We start from the raw sequence: 14,908 nt of genomic DNA on the forward strand, positions 1-14,908 counted from the left end.
TATGAGGATATCATCTAGATAAGCTTGGACTCCCTTATAGAGGTGTTCACGTAAGACCTCCTTAATTAGCTGCATAAAAACTGTAGGTGCACTTTGTAATCCAAATGGGAGGACTCTAAACTGGAAGCATCCCAGGGGGCAGTTAAACACGGTCTTCCACTTGTCTCCTTCACTAATTCTTATGCGGTAGTATGCCTCCCTTAAACCAAGCTTTGAGAAAATTCTGCTCTTCGACAGGTGTGCTAGCATGTCCTTCATCAATGGTAATAGATATACATTTCCCACACAGACTGCATTGAGGCTCCTATAATCTACGCAGAGATGAAGAGAGCCATCTTTTTTTTCTTGGAATAATATAGGGGCTGCAACTCGAGGTTTGGTAAGTTCAATGAACCCCCGCTCTAAATTCTTATCTATAAAGTTTTTTAGTTTGTCCAGTTCCCTAGGGGTCAAGGAATACATTTTTGGCTTTGGTAACTTTGCCCCCGGGATGATTTCAATCGTGCAGTCTGTGGGTCGATGAGGGGGAAGTTTGTCCACCCTCCACTTACTAAATGCCTCAGCCAAATCTTTGTACTCCATTGGCAGGCTTTGCCCCTCTAGCTCAATAAGGGCAGCGGTAAACTCCCGTTTCATTTCACCCCCCTTTTCAAGATCGTTACAGGGGTTTAGAGTCTCCTTTTTCTGGAACCTGAGTTTCCCCTCCCTCCAGTCCACCATGGTGTTCCAATTTCTTAACCATCTTAGCCCCAAGATTAGTGGCCATTCCATTCCAGGGGCCACAATGTGGCTTCCTAGGTTGATGTGTAAGGGACTAGTGGCAAAGCTGGCAGGCATCCCCCTTGCGACCGAACCATCCAATTGGTGAAATGTGATCGGAGTCTTTAGTTTCCTAAGGGGTACTCTTAACTAGTTCTGGGCTAATCATGCACCAAGTGCAGCCTGAGTCTAGTAAGGCAGCTAGTTTCATGGTCCTTCCCATATCCTAGATAGACAGTTCTATGGACACCATTATTGGATCAATTGGCCAACTCACCAATGGGTCATCCTCTTCCTCATTTTCCTCAGTTCTGGGATCCTCCAAATGCGGGGCCCTAGCTCGACCTTCTCGGTTACAGCCCTAAGGGACCTCGGTAGCTTCAGCGGCCCTCGTGGCAGTCTCTTTAGGGTGTGGCAGGATTCGCAAGGGTCTACCAGACGACAGACGATCTCCCCTCCTTGTAGGTATCTTTGCCCAATACTCTGTAGCCCAATGCCCTTCTTGCCCACATTTAAAACAGGCAGCGCTGCGGGGTGAGGTAGGTGGTGCTCATGTGGGTTCCCTTCAGTTTTCTGAGTGTGGGGTGAAATTTAACTTCACCGGGTGGTGTAAGTGCGTATGTTGATCAATTTCTACCTCTTCCGCCAGCAGTCACCAGTCATATATCCGTCCTGGGGCCCCACGGGCTACACAGGCATTGTAGGGGTCCTCATTAAGTCCATCTTGGAAGCAGCTTATCAGGATGTTCTCTGGCCAATGGAGGTGGCTAGTTAACTCCCTAAACTCCTCCGTATACTCTGCTACTGGTCATCTGCCCTACTTTATTGTTTTTATATGCTCCTGGGCTTTTTTATCAACTAGTCGGTCTTCAAAGCATCTGTGGAGTGCAGTCATAAACTGATTAAAATTCTGCAGTTCAGATGCATTAGAATTATAGAGGTTGACCATCTAGTCAGCGGCTGACCCTTCCAAGGCTAACGTGACCACCTGGACTTTCTCCACATCGGTAGGTAACATTCTCCCATAAATCTGCATATACATGAACACCTATGCAAGGAGGAAACCCAGCTGTTTTGGGTCCCCGTCAAATTTTGCCCCAGTTGGGACTGGTTTTGCTTCTGCTGGCTGAAGCGGTCACCCTCTAGTTGCCTGAGTTTGACACCCCGAGTACTGGGCTGTGGTCTGGGCTGTCATGGCCCCTCCTTCTCTGGCTGCCAATTCCTCAACCTGCAACTCTTTTTCCCCCGATCCTGCCTCAGATTTCTGACCCTCCAGGAATAATCTGAATTCATCTAAGGCTCTCCTGACATATTCCATTACTGCCTCCATAATTTCTGATTTTGGTTCCTCCTTCCCCCCTTTTCTTACTTGGGGGGCAGGGCTGGACCCCTTCTTCTTTCTCCTACCCGCTCATTTCAGGGTAACTTTGGAGTCTCTCTCCTCCCAATCTTTGGATTTACCAACTCCAAGGGACATCTGGCCTGGTCAGATGGCCCAGCTGCTTCCATCTCCCTGGAGAGGCCTTCTTCAATCTTCAGTTGTTGGAGGTCTCCGGGTCATTGCTCTGATGGGAACTCCTCCATATATGCAATAGTTGCAGATCTCTCAGTAGCGCAGTTGTGTCTCTGGGTTGAGCATCGTGCAGACTTCGCCTTCTGTAATGATCCACCTCAGCTGTTCTCCCAAGAATTCGAACTCTTGAGGCAATTCAAACAGGATTCTTTTATTTGGAAATCAGTAACAGTGGGGGATCAAGGCGAGGTTTGAGGTAAAAGTTTGTTAACACCATATAGTCATCCAAGTTGTAAAACTCCTTCCACCAAAGCCGCGCAGGGATTTGAATTGTATCTAATCAGCTGGCATCTCAGGGTAATCAGCCATTGCTCTTCATGCGTGACTTCCTGACTTTGCTGGCATCCAGCTTATCGTGATTGTCTTCAAAGAGCTATCATACCCCTCCCCATGGCAATCAGGAAAAGGAAACAGAACTGGCGAACAAATACAAACATGCAAGTAACACTGGGCTCCCCCCTCTCCCAACAGAATGGCAGGTCCCAAAGATGAAAGGACAGAAGGAAGGTAAATAAAATAGGGAACTGTTTGAGACTTGACACCCTCTGTTAACAAACTGTTATAATCCATTCGTAGAAAATTTGCCACAGGGTTTTATCTATCCCAAAAATTAAGATTAATTCATCCTGAATCAAATATCTACGTTTGTTTCTAAATGCCATCACTTATGGATTATTGTTCAATTAAATATAATTGTCTCATAGTGGGTCTATCTTACCAACAAAGTCGATATAGAAGTGATTTCCAGTTAGATGTAATAAATCCATTCTCTAACTTCTCTCAGTCCTCGTAGGAAAGAAAAATTTGTCACTTCCCCATTCAGTCAGTCTTCTAGTATTGTAAAGAAATACAGGTTTGAACTTCAAAGAAATGCATAAAATTGGCTCACTTAGTTCTCCAGCTGTGGAGTTCATATCTGTTTGCTCTTCAATTTTCATATCAGAGTCCTTTTGCGAATCTAACTCCTCCAAAACTACATTCCTCTGCATATTTTCCATGGCCATTATTATCTCATCAAACTTTTTTTTAAAAAAAATTCAGCTAAAAGTTGCATGCTACCAAGAAGTCTTTTCTTAGATTTCAGCCATCATTGCTTGTTTGTAATCTGATACATTGCCACTATTTGAAATTTGATCAGGGAGCAAAAAACGCTGAAGCAGCAAGAAATGGGAAAGATTATTTTCTGCATATTCTGATCCAATATTAAAAGAAAAATTCAAAAGAAATAAATTCCAAATATTTTGCAGATACAAAAAATTACTAAAATTCTATAGTGAGAGTCCAATAATGTTGTAAACCAAATTTAATCACTGTACCATTCAAAAACACACCATGTTTTCTTTAGAAGTCTATTCAAAACAACAACATAAATTGAAGGGAAAGAAAATGAACAAAACAGCTAGAGTCCAGCAAGGGGTTGAAATAAATCAGCATTCAAACAGCTGGTCAATTTTTAAAGACAAAAAGTAAAGTAAAACAAAATTCAAAAAGTGAAAGTTAAAATCCAGGCTTGCTTAGAAAACAAACTGCTGACAGGAAGATGGATTTGTCAAATAATTTTCTGACCACTCCCAGAGGGACTTGGAATCTTCAAGCCTCCTCTTCCTGGGTGGGTCCATGGCAGTCCAAAAGCCGTCTTTGGTTATTCCTAAGTGCTACCATACAAATCCAGGGAGCAGCATGCCAGAGAATCAGCTTTGGCAGCAAAAACAGCAGATTGTCAGCAAGAAAGAAAAAAGCTACTTACCTTCAGCAACCATCTTGGGGAAGAGTCCATATATATAAGTAGACCTTGATTTACGACCACAATTAAGCTCAAAATTTATGTTGCTAAGTGAGAAATTTGTTAAGTGAGTTTTGCCCCATTTTATGGCTTTTCTTGCCACATTTGTTAAGTGAATCACTGCAGTTGTTAAATTAGTAACACCGTTGTTAAGTGAATCTGGTTTTTCCATTCCCTTTGCCTGTCAGAAGGTTGCAAAAACTGATTACATGACCCCAGGACACTGAAATCATCATAACCAGTTGTCAAGCGTCTCAAGGTAAATCACATGACCATGGGGATGTTGCAATGATCATAAGTGTGAAAAATGGTCATAGGTCACTTTTTTCAGTGCCATTGTAACTTCAAATGGTCACTAAATGAACTGTTGTAAGTTGAGGATTACTCCCATTTTTATACTCTGCAGCATGCCAAACTTTGTTTAGTGGGCTTCTTTGGTAACATGTTTAGCCAACACATACCTCAGAGTCTACTGCCAAATAAGTCAATTCTGAATGGGTTGAGAGATATGAATTTAGATGTGTTGAAGTGAAGTCTGACAATTTTGATGGTTTAAAGCAGGGGTCTTCAAACCTGGCCTCTTTAAGACTTGTGGACTTCAACTCCCAGAATGGGAGGTTGAGGAATTCTGGGAGTTTAAATCCACAAGTCTTAAAGTTTCCAATTTGGAGACCCCTGCTTTAAAGAAAGGTGTTTAATCTATGTTAATGCTCTTCACAAAGTATCTCTTCCAAATGGATTTGCCTGTTGTTTATATGGATACTCTTTCGATATGCAATGTCATAACTAGTGTCCTCCCACTTTTTTAAAAGACAGAAACAGTAGTTTCCTAGTAGGAATGTTGCCGTACAATTAATCAGAAAATATTATTTCAACAAATCTTTAACAATTTTTAAAAACCCTCAAAACTCCATATAGTTTTGAAAAAGCTGGTCAGATTTGCTGTGAAACGATAATTTGAGATATAAATCGGAAATGTGGATAAATGTACTACACAAGTAGGTTTATAAAAACATCTCACTGTGGAATCTAGAAGCTTTAAATGATTATGTAATACAATAAACTGTATATAATAACTTTGTGGTACTTAGAAATGTAAAATATTCTACCTTTTCAATAATCATTTTAACAAAAGCTTTTTGTAAATATTAACATCCTGCTAATGACTACATATATTTAGTTAATCTTTCCATTGAGTCATCCTTTCAGAGATATTTCCTTACCAGATTCCTTATGGCACGGGTATGAAACTTGATCGTGTCACATGACATATCATGATTTTGTTGCCTTTGTGGAGCTGGGGTGGACATGGCCTGGGCGTGACCCGAGGCCACCAGTTTGACACCCTGCCATAGGGTCTTCAGCAATGGTAGAATATACTGCTTTCTAATATATTGCTTTGAAAATAGCCCATGATGAACTATATAACACAGTCAAACATCAGCAGAGGAACTATTTTATGACATTTTGTTTTATGTCACAAACTGTTTTATGCTAATTTTATGTCATAAAATATTTTATAAAATTTGTCAAATTTTAATTCCCCAGGATTCATGGGAAATAAGTTTTAAAGGCAATGAGAATACTATTGAAAGACCACGTTACGGACAGATTATTCTAGAAAAATATCTATGTGCTAGCTAAGAGTCAGCAATAACTTGATGGCATATTAATCAATCACTCATTGCAGAGGAACAGTTACTACCTCGTAAATATCTAAGATCGGAAGAAGTAATTACCATTATGCCCACAGGTGTCAGTGCACTTCTGGACATTTGCCTTAATGCTTACCAGCTTTCTTGCTCCATTGAATTTTAATTTTGTAAATACCTTTTTAATTAAAAATATTAAATAGAAAGTTGGCATGCTGATATCATTGTGTGAACAGGAAATATTTGGGGTAGCTACAGCACAGCCTGCTTCATGGATTACTGCCTTGTCATGGCGAAAGGGCTTGCGTAACTCAATGAAGCTATGAGCTATGCCGTGCAGGGCCACCCAAGATGGACAGGTTATAGCAGAGAGTTCTGACAAAATGTGATCCACTGTAGAAGGAAATGGCAAACCACTCCAGTATCTTTGCCATGAAAACCCCATGGACAGTACCAAAAGGCAAAAAGATATGATGCTGGAAGATTAGCCCCTCAGGTCGGAAGGTGTCCAATATGCTACTGGGGAAGAGCAGAGGGTTAGTACTAGTAGCACCAGAAAGAGTGAAGCGACTAGGTCAAAGCCGAAAGGACGCTCAGCTATGGATGCATCTGGTGGTGAAAGGAAAGTCCAATGCTGTAAAGATCTTTTCTCCATAGGAACCTGGAATGTAAGATCCATGAATCAAGGCAAACTGGATGTGGTCAAACAAGAGATGACAAGACTGAACATCGACATCTTAGGAATCAGCAAACTGAAATGGACAGGAATGGGTGAATTTAATTCAGAGGACCATCTGGTATACTACTGCGGACAAGAACCCCTCAGAAGAAATGGAGTAGCTTTCATAGTCAATAAAAGAGTAGGAAAAGCAATACTGGGATACAATCCCCAAAATGACAGAATAATCTCATTGCGAATCCAAGGCAAACCATTCAATATCACAGTAGTCCAAGTCTACCACTGGTGCTGAAGAGGATGAAATTGACCAGTTCTACGAAGCCCTACAGCACCTTATAGAATCAACACCAAAAAATGATGTCCTTATCATCATGGGGGATTGGAATGCTAAAGTACAACAATATCATATCTGCCCTCATTTATCTGAATTTCTAGTTCACCCTGTTTATTGCTCATACTCTGTGCATTGGTGTATCATTAATCATAAGATCCAAACAGCAAGTGATTATCATAAAATACCAATAGGAGAAGGTAGTAGGAAAGATGAGAAGATGAGAAAAGATGAAAAATGAGAAAATGAGAAAGATGAGAATACGAGAAGGATATCTTTAGGCCTAAGACAGTGCTGTAGGAATTGAATATTCAGCAGAGTGATGGCACCGGGGGGGGGGGGGACTATCTTTGTGTCTAGTTGTTTTGGCATGCAATCCCCTATAGCAATGTCCTGAGGGGAAAAGTTGAAACAGTTTATGTCCAGGACTTGAGCAGTCTGTAGATATTTTCTCAGCCCTCTTTTTGGTTTGTGCAGTATACAGATCCTCAGTGGGAAGCAGGCTGGTTACAATTGTTTTTTCTGCAATCCTAACTATCCGTTGAAATCTGTACCTATCCTGTTTAGTTGCTAGCCAAAACAAACAGTTATTGAGGTACAAATGACAGACTCAATAATTCCTCTGTAGAACTGTATCAGCAGATCCTTGGGCACTCAGAGCTTTCTGAATAAATACACTGAAAGGTGAAGCAAACCTACTTGCTTATGTATATAAATGGAAATTTAAATGAATTAGTGTTTAATACATTTACAGGAATTTATGTAAATATGTTAACCGGAGCTTAATGTAAATCACATTTAGTAATCTTCCCAAAATAACAATAATAGTTTTTACATTCCATTAGAGATGGAAGATATGATTCACTTTTAAAATAAAAAATGAAAAATGTAAAGATTAAAGTAAAAAATGAAGCAACTGAAGTAGTAAAGTTATTAGACTGAGTGGATTGTAATTCTTAGCAGTATCTTGTAATAGGCAGACAAATTTGTCTTCTGACATGTTTTATATTGTTACCTTTGGCTATAATTTATTCTTTTAAAGAAAACCTGCACATTCATATTTTTGGTGGCTTTGATTCCAACTAATCACAACATTAATCACTACTAGAACAACTCAATAGTCATAGCAATCCATTTAAAGCTTTATCAGCACGATCACAATTTGTTAGCTTCATGTGGGTTTGGGGGGATTTATTTTTTTTTTTTTTTTGTACTATGCACTGTGCAAGATATAGATGAAATATCACAAAGAGCTCAGTCTTTTAAAAGAGAAAAAGTCATACTGTGATTGTGTTTGCTTATGGCCCCAAAATAAAGTGCTTACTCAGGAAACATCATTTTTAGAAGAGGCTTCAAGAGAATGCAAATTATTTCAGATGTCTATAGTTTCCCTAGAGACAGTCAAGGATTGATTAGTTTGACCCCATGTGACCCCACAATGATTGAGCCTCACAAAAAATGTATGCAGATCCAGGTTTTCTAAGCCAAGTAATTATATAGTTAATTTCAAAGAAACCCATTAATCCTATATCACAAGTTGCTTGCAATCTGCTAATTGTATAGCAAACAAGACCTTTAATAAAAATAGGATGAATGCAACATTTTTTTTTCTCCTTTGGATCTAAAACACACCTGAAACCTGTGACTTCAGCTTCCCATGCTCAACCTTAATAATAATAAATGTGCAGAATAAAACAGTGACTATCTCAAATATGTAAGAGATAATTTCAGCAAATGCAATTTATCAAACAGAGATAAGCACTCATATTAGCTAAATCCGTGAGCTTAACAAAACAAAACAAAAAAAATCATGTGGCTATTTGACCTATGTCTCTAGCAGATTATTTCCTTAGATCAGGAATGTCAAACTGCTGGCCCATGGGCCGGATGCGTCACACAGAAGCCACACCCACCCCATTGCTGGCAATGGCAAAACAGTCACATGACATCACAAGTTTGACATGTCTCCCTTAGATGGTACTAGTAGTCCTTAACTTAACAGCCATTCCTTTAGTGACTGTTGGAAGTTACAACAGCACTGAAAAAAGTGACTTATGATCAGTTTTCACACTTATGACCAATGCAGTATGATCATCTGATTAAAATGCAGGCACTTGGCAACTGGCATGTATTTATGACAGTTGCACTGTCCCATGATCATGTGATAACCATTTGTAACCTTCCCAGATGAAACAAAGTCATTGGGGGAAGCCAGATCCATTTAAGGACTGAATGATTCACTTAACAACTGCAGTGATTCACTTAACAACTGTGGCAAAAAAGTGCAAATGGGGTGCAACTTACTTAGCAACAGTCTTGTCCAGTAACAAAAAGTTTGGCTCAGTTGTGGTCATACCTATATTGACATTTCCAGACAAACAAACTAAGCTTATTAGGCACCTCAGTAGTATTATAATGTAATAGATGACTCTTCCAAAACTTGCTGGGAAGAAGGCACAACAAAAATGGTTGGTTGCTTCATTTTTGTAAAATCCAGCTGTAAGTCTAATCTTTTTTCATCCTTTGTGATATATACAGATCCTTAGTTAAGAGCAGTGTTCTTCCCAGTTTATTGACTGCAATTTGTTTCTAAGCCCAGTTCAAAGGGTTGGTGTTTCCACTGAAAGCTTGAAATAGAATAGAATTCTTTATTGGCCAAGTGTGATTGGACACACCTAAGGAATTTGTCTCTGGTGCATAAGCTCTCAGTGTACATACAAGCAACATGATAATCATAATCATAATAATAACATACAATCATCATCAGTTTGGGAAACTAAGAAACCTTAAGTGCTGCTGCCATCATATAAAGTTGCTATTATGCTCCCTTGCTAAACTTCATTGCATGCTGGAACAAACTAGAAACATTTTTACCTGTGCCAGAGTTTTCCGGCAGGGGTAAACAGAAGCTGTAGGTGGGTTTTTATTACTGGGCAATCAGTCAGAAAGAAAGGATTTAAATACACTAACAATTAAATAAAAGATTCAAACACTCAGTCACAATATTGATTGCCTCCTTCTCGTACCCTTTAAGACAGGGGTGTCAAACTGCCGGCCCATGGACCAGATGCATCATGCTGAAACCGCACCCATCCCATTGCCAGCAATGGGGAAAAAAAGTCACAATACATCGCAACACATCATGTGATATTGCAAGTTTGATACCCCTGCTTTAAGAGGAAATAGGTACTGTAGTGTAACATGTAGTTTGACCCTTTAAAAATTAAAAACTCTTAAGATCAAACCTAGCACCAACCAGCTGTCTCTTATTATATGTGAACATCTAATTTCAAGGAGACTAAGAAGCAAATAGAGTTCAAAGTTAATTCTATAACGGGTTAACTCATATGGACCAGGGAATCTAACTGCTCAACCACAGCTGATGCAAGGTCATTGGCAAACACACGGAGACCCTGAGGGTTACTTTATTTTTCTTGTGAGCAGGTCAAATAAAACACTGCTGATATTCCATTTATCTGTTGTGACAAGCAAACACTTGGCAACAAGTTCAAGCATATCCTGGAATCTGGCATCAGTCTCCTAGCACAGCTGTCAGCCTGCTGACTAATCACTTCTTCCTGAAGTTAATGCAACTCTGGTTTTTAACACTCTTTCATCTCACATACCCAGGCACTTGGTCCTTGGAGAGAGCTATTTGTTTTGGTAATGCAGTAATTAATTATAACTTTTTTTACAAGTTTGACAGCAGGCTACTTGCATGAGTTCTTTTTCTGTAATATTTACAGTGTGGTGGTTTGTGTTTTTTTTGTAGCTGGGAGTTAATTTCCTTGACTAATTCAGGTTATCTCCTAAGGAAGATCTGGAAAATATTCACTCTGATTTCATTATTAAGGGAGGGTTACACTTTTTTTATTTTTAGCACCATGTTTAGGGATTTTGTTTATTGTTTTAGATAATATCACCTTTGAACACCACACATTCTATAGCACACACCTGGTTGTACAAGGACAGCTGATTTTCCTTCGGTGTGCCCTCCTGGGTGGCACATGCTTCCAGTCAGCATAACTCTGAATTGAGCATCCCAAGGACAAAGTCAAGATACAGGTGTAGTCAGGGAGCTGAGCTTATTCTTAGCAGTCAGGGCTTCTTTTTTTGGGTTCAGCAAAAATGGAGAACTTTTTCTCATAAAATCTTCATATATCCTTAAAATGTCCTTTCTTGGTTCCTGTGACTTTTCTCTGGTGACAATATAGTTACAGAATCCTTTTTCCCACTGCTTAATAGCCACTCTGATGATGGCCATACATTAATCTTTAACTTTAAGCATTTCCATAGTATTACATGTTGGAAAGTCCCTGGTGTTTTATTTTTTACATTTTTATTTGCCAGCTAATCAAAGGTTTCATAGGGCATTAAATTCATGAATTAGTATAAAAAACTAAAACAGTCTTCAGAATTTTCATGATTTCAGTAGATGAATTGTATCATCAGTAAGGTAGAAAATAGAGTTGCTTAATCTTTCATTTCAAAAGATGCTCAGCAAAATTAACAAGGAACAGTACTATTTAACTCTCAGGTTTAGATAGGACTGTCAGGTTCCCTAAAGATGAGAATTTCCTTATCTTTAATGACAATTTTGACATGGGTAGGTTTTCATACCATTGTGATTGAAAAGTTTTCTACTGAAACCATTGCTTCAAGCTCTTACAACCTCTAGCTATTAAAATTCAAGAGCATTCTTCTGAAAGGAACCTGACAAGCTATATTGTTCAGGGTGCTCCCAAGCAAAATAGTAATCTTATTTTCAGCTAAAGCAACTGGAAATTAAAGCAGTTGTTCTTAAATTAAGCTGCACTGCTGCCAGAATCACACGGACCTACCATAAGAGAACAATTCATTCTTGCTTTGGCATTTCCTGTGAAGAAGAAAAAGATACTACGGTACTACTGGTATATCTACTGCCTTGAGAAAATGCTGGCTGCTGATAAATTTAAGAACAGAATTACAACTGCATTTTATTTTACTGGAGTTCTAGGCTTAAGTTTGTAAAATGTTCTGGGTGGAGATTGATCTTATCTCTGACAGATAAAACAAAGATGATATGGAGAAAAATGCAGATTTGCCACTACCACAGTGTCAAAAAGTACAGTGAGGCAAAAATACAAGGCCAATTAGAGAAACCTTACTTACAGAATTTATTAACAGGATTGGACCACTGAGTTCAGGGATTGAAGTGAGGTCAACCACAACTTGATAACAGCCTTTGTTTTTCAAGAGGAAAAGCTAGTAGAAATTTTATACTTCAGAGGAACTGAAAATAATTGTGGCAGCAATGTGTAAAAATAAAACAAGCAATAATAAATTGAAACACAGTTTGGTGGGAAAAAATAACAATTGTACATCCATCTGGAAGCAAGAAAAAAACACATAATGATTGTTTAAGTAATTGGATGGTTTAAACAAAAAAAAAAGTATGCTGGTGACCTTCAGTTCTATTTCAGTGCAGGTAATGCCACTGGGATTTGGACAAAAAATAAAATATGTTTAGTTAAATTGATTGATTGATTGATTATGTACCTTCAGGTTAGTGTTGACTCTTGGTGATTATATAGATAGATTTTCTCTACAAACTGTGTATATATCTGAACTGGTGCTAGAATGCAGTAATGATTAAAACAACTGAATTAGAATTCCACTATGATGGAGATTCTATGGATTACTGATTCCTGGTTACTGCCCATCTCATGGTTCAAGATGACTTTTAACTTGTTTGTAATTGTCTTGGAGGTAAGAGCTGAACTGACTATGTTTCAGATTATACCAGACTACTCATGATAGTAAAATAAAAAGAAATGATTTTGAAGAACTACTTAAAGATTACTGTAAACTGGTTGAATGGTCAACTAAGTGGCAAATGTGGCTTTGCTAAAATAAGTGTCAAGTGAATCTCTTGAATAGCCCAGAAAATAGGCTCAAGATCCAGACTTGAAACACTGGGCCCTATCTAACAAAATGAAATTCAATAGTGAGAAAAGTAAACAAGAAAAACTAAATTTAAGGGTACAGAATAGGCTCAATAGCAGTAACTGTGAGAGGGATCTTGGATCACTTAAATATCAGCCAGCAGTGTGCTGCAGCTGCCAAAAAAGTCGCCACGATATAAAAAAGATGTTGAGATTGTAGAAAGAGAAGGCTAAAATATATGAAAAACGGTTGCAGGAATTGGGTATGTCTAGTCTAGTGAAAAGAAAGGACTAGGGGTAGCATGATAGAAGTGTTCCAATATCTAAGAGGCTGCTACAAAAAAGAGGGGGTCAACCTGCCTCTAAAGCACCTGAAGGCAGGACAAGAAGCAATGGATGGAAACTAATCAAGGAGAGAACCAACCTAGAACTAAGGGGAAATTTTCTGACAGTGAGAACAATTAACCATTGGAACAGCTTGCCTCCAATCTCACTGGAGAATTTAAAGAAGAGATTGGACAACCAATGAAATGGTATAGGATCTCCTGCTTGAGCAGGAGTTGGACTAGAACATGAGTGTCAAACTCGCCAGAGCTTGGGTGGGCATGGCCTCTGTATGACACTGGCAATTTGACACCCTGGACTAGAAGCTCTCCAAAGTCGCTTCCAACTCTGTTATTCTGTTATTCTGGTGTATTCTGTGAAAACTTCACATATATTTCACACTAGGGATCATTAGGAAAAGAACAAGATAGGGCAGACAGAAAATCTTTCAAGATTTTCATCTAGGTCTTGTTGACATCAACCTTCTAATCCAAAGAAAATAAAGTAGCATACAACTTAGTAACAGTGGCACATGCAAATCAATTCCAGCATGAAAGAGTTTTATGTTTATATAGACCATCAATGTCTCCATTTAGAATTTGGACTTCAGTTATATGGAGTTTTTCATACAGTACATATATGTTTTTATTATGGTCATTGATCAGAATACAACAATCAGCAGCAGATGGAACAAAATAGAAAACTTCCTGAGTTCTTCCTTAATGCAATCAACCATTTCTGTAACGAAATGTGGCCACATTCATAGAAATAGAAACTTCTTGGTCAGATAATAATAATAGTACATGGAATAAAGCAATGCTTTCTGGCTACCTTATAAATTGGTGAGTGATAAAATGGGTACCTGCACAGTATAGTAGGGCATGGACAGTGGTTTTGGTAGACTTACCAGAGGCACAACATTTGTTCTCATGGAAACGGTTTGTTTCTGCCCTCAAGAACCACCATATTCCGTGTGTTTTAGATATCTTTCTGGCCTGAGGAAAGGGACATGAACACTCAGGAAAACATTCCTGACTATTGATCCAGTTGAGCTTCTAGATCTCAGGTATAACGAGTGCTCGATCACAGCACATTGTTAAAGTGCCTCGCTGGAAAAACCATAGTACTAAATAGTTTTTGCAGAATTATCTCATTTCATATTGATTCATAATTGTCTGCAAGGAGAAAAGAACCCCCGACCTTCTGAAAAGAACAGTATGTTATAACACAAATCCATGCACCAGTTTCAGTGTTAGTCAACCCTGCCTTTTTCCCAATACTACATTAAAAAACCTAGAGCCATTTTAAACAGAGCCATAGCATCCTATCTGGTGATAAGTGGACCAAGAATATTTTACAAATCATTGAGGGCATTTATCCTAGATTAACGGTGCACTAGGTTTCTTCAACTCCCCGTGTCTATCAACCTGATTATAAGGTTTCCATTTTTGCTAACTCTTTCCAGTATTCTGGATCAGTCTTTCTCAATCTTGTGAATTTTAAGATGTCTGGACCTCAACTCTGGGAAATGCTGATAGAAAGGGGATATGCTGATATTTTACTTAACACTTTATTGTTGCTGGGAGTTCATTTTTTCACAGGATTGGGCCCTTTTCAATGGGACCATAAGGTCCCAGCTGAGCATCAAAAAAATTACATGGTGTTATTGCCCAATAAAACTTTATTGCAATTGGGATATTCTGTTATGGGGAAGGACTGTATACTGTAGCCACCACTATTTTGCATGCATTGTAAATGACGTCATTAATGAGCATTTAGTGGAATGATGAAAGACCATGCCCAAATATTTAAACCCTTTTATTTGTTTTACAATCTGGCTATTTAATTAGCAGTTGTATATTCCAGGTCAGTTTTCCTGAAGT

General features: G+C 38.7%; 1 protein-coding gene across 1 annotated transcript in view; it reads left to right on the top strand.

Moving 5' to 3' along the window:
• LOC120306773 (AF4/FMR2 family member 3-like) overlaps positions 1-14,908 on the top strand; it is a 251,296-nt gene that overhangs the window by 182,196 nt on the left and 54,192 nt on the right. The window lies entirely within an intron of this gene.

This window comes from Crotalus tigris, unplaced genomic scaffold, assembly GCF_016545835.1.
Source record: "Crotalus tigris isolate CLP2741 ecotype Arizona unplaced genomic scaffold, ASM1654583v1 scf7180000017753.6788120, whole genome shotgun sequence".
Classification (NCBI taxonomy): domain Eukaryota; kingdom Metazoa; phylum Chordata; class Lepidosauria; order Squamata; family Viperidae; genus Crotalus; species Crotalus tigris.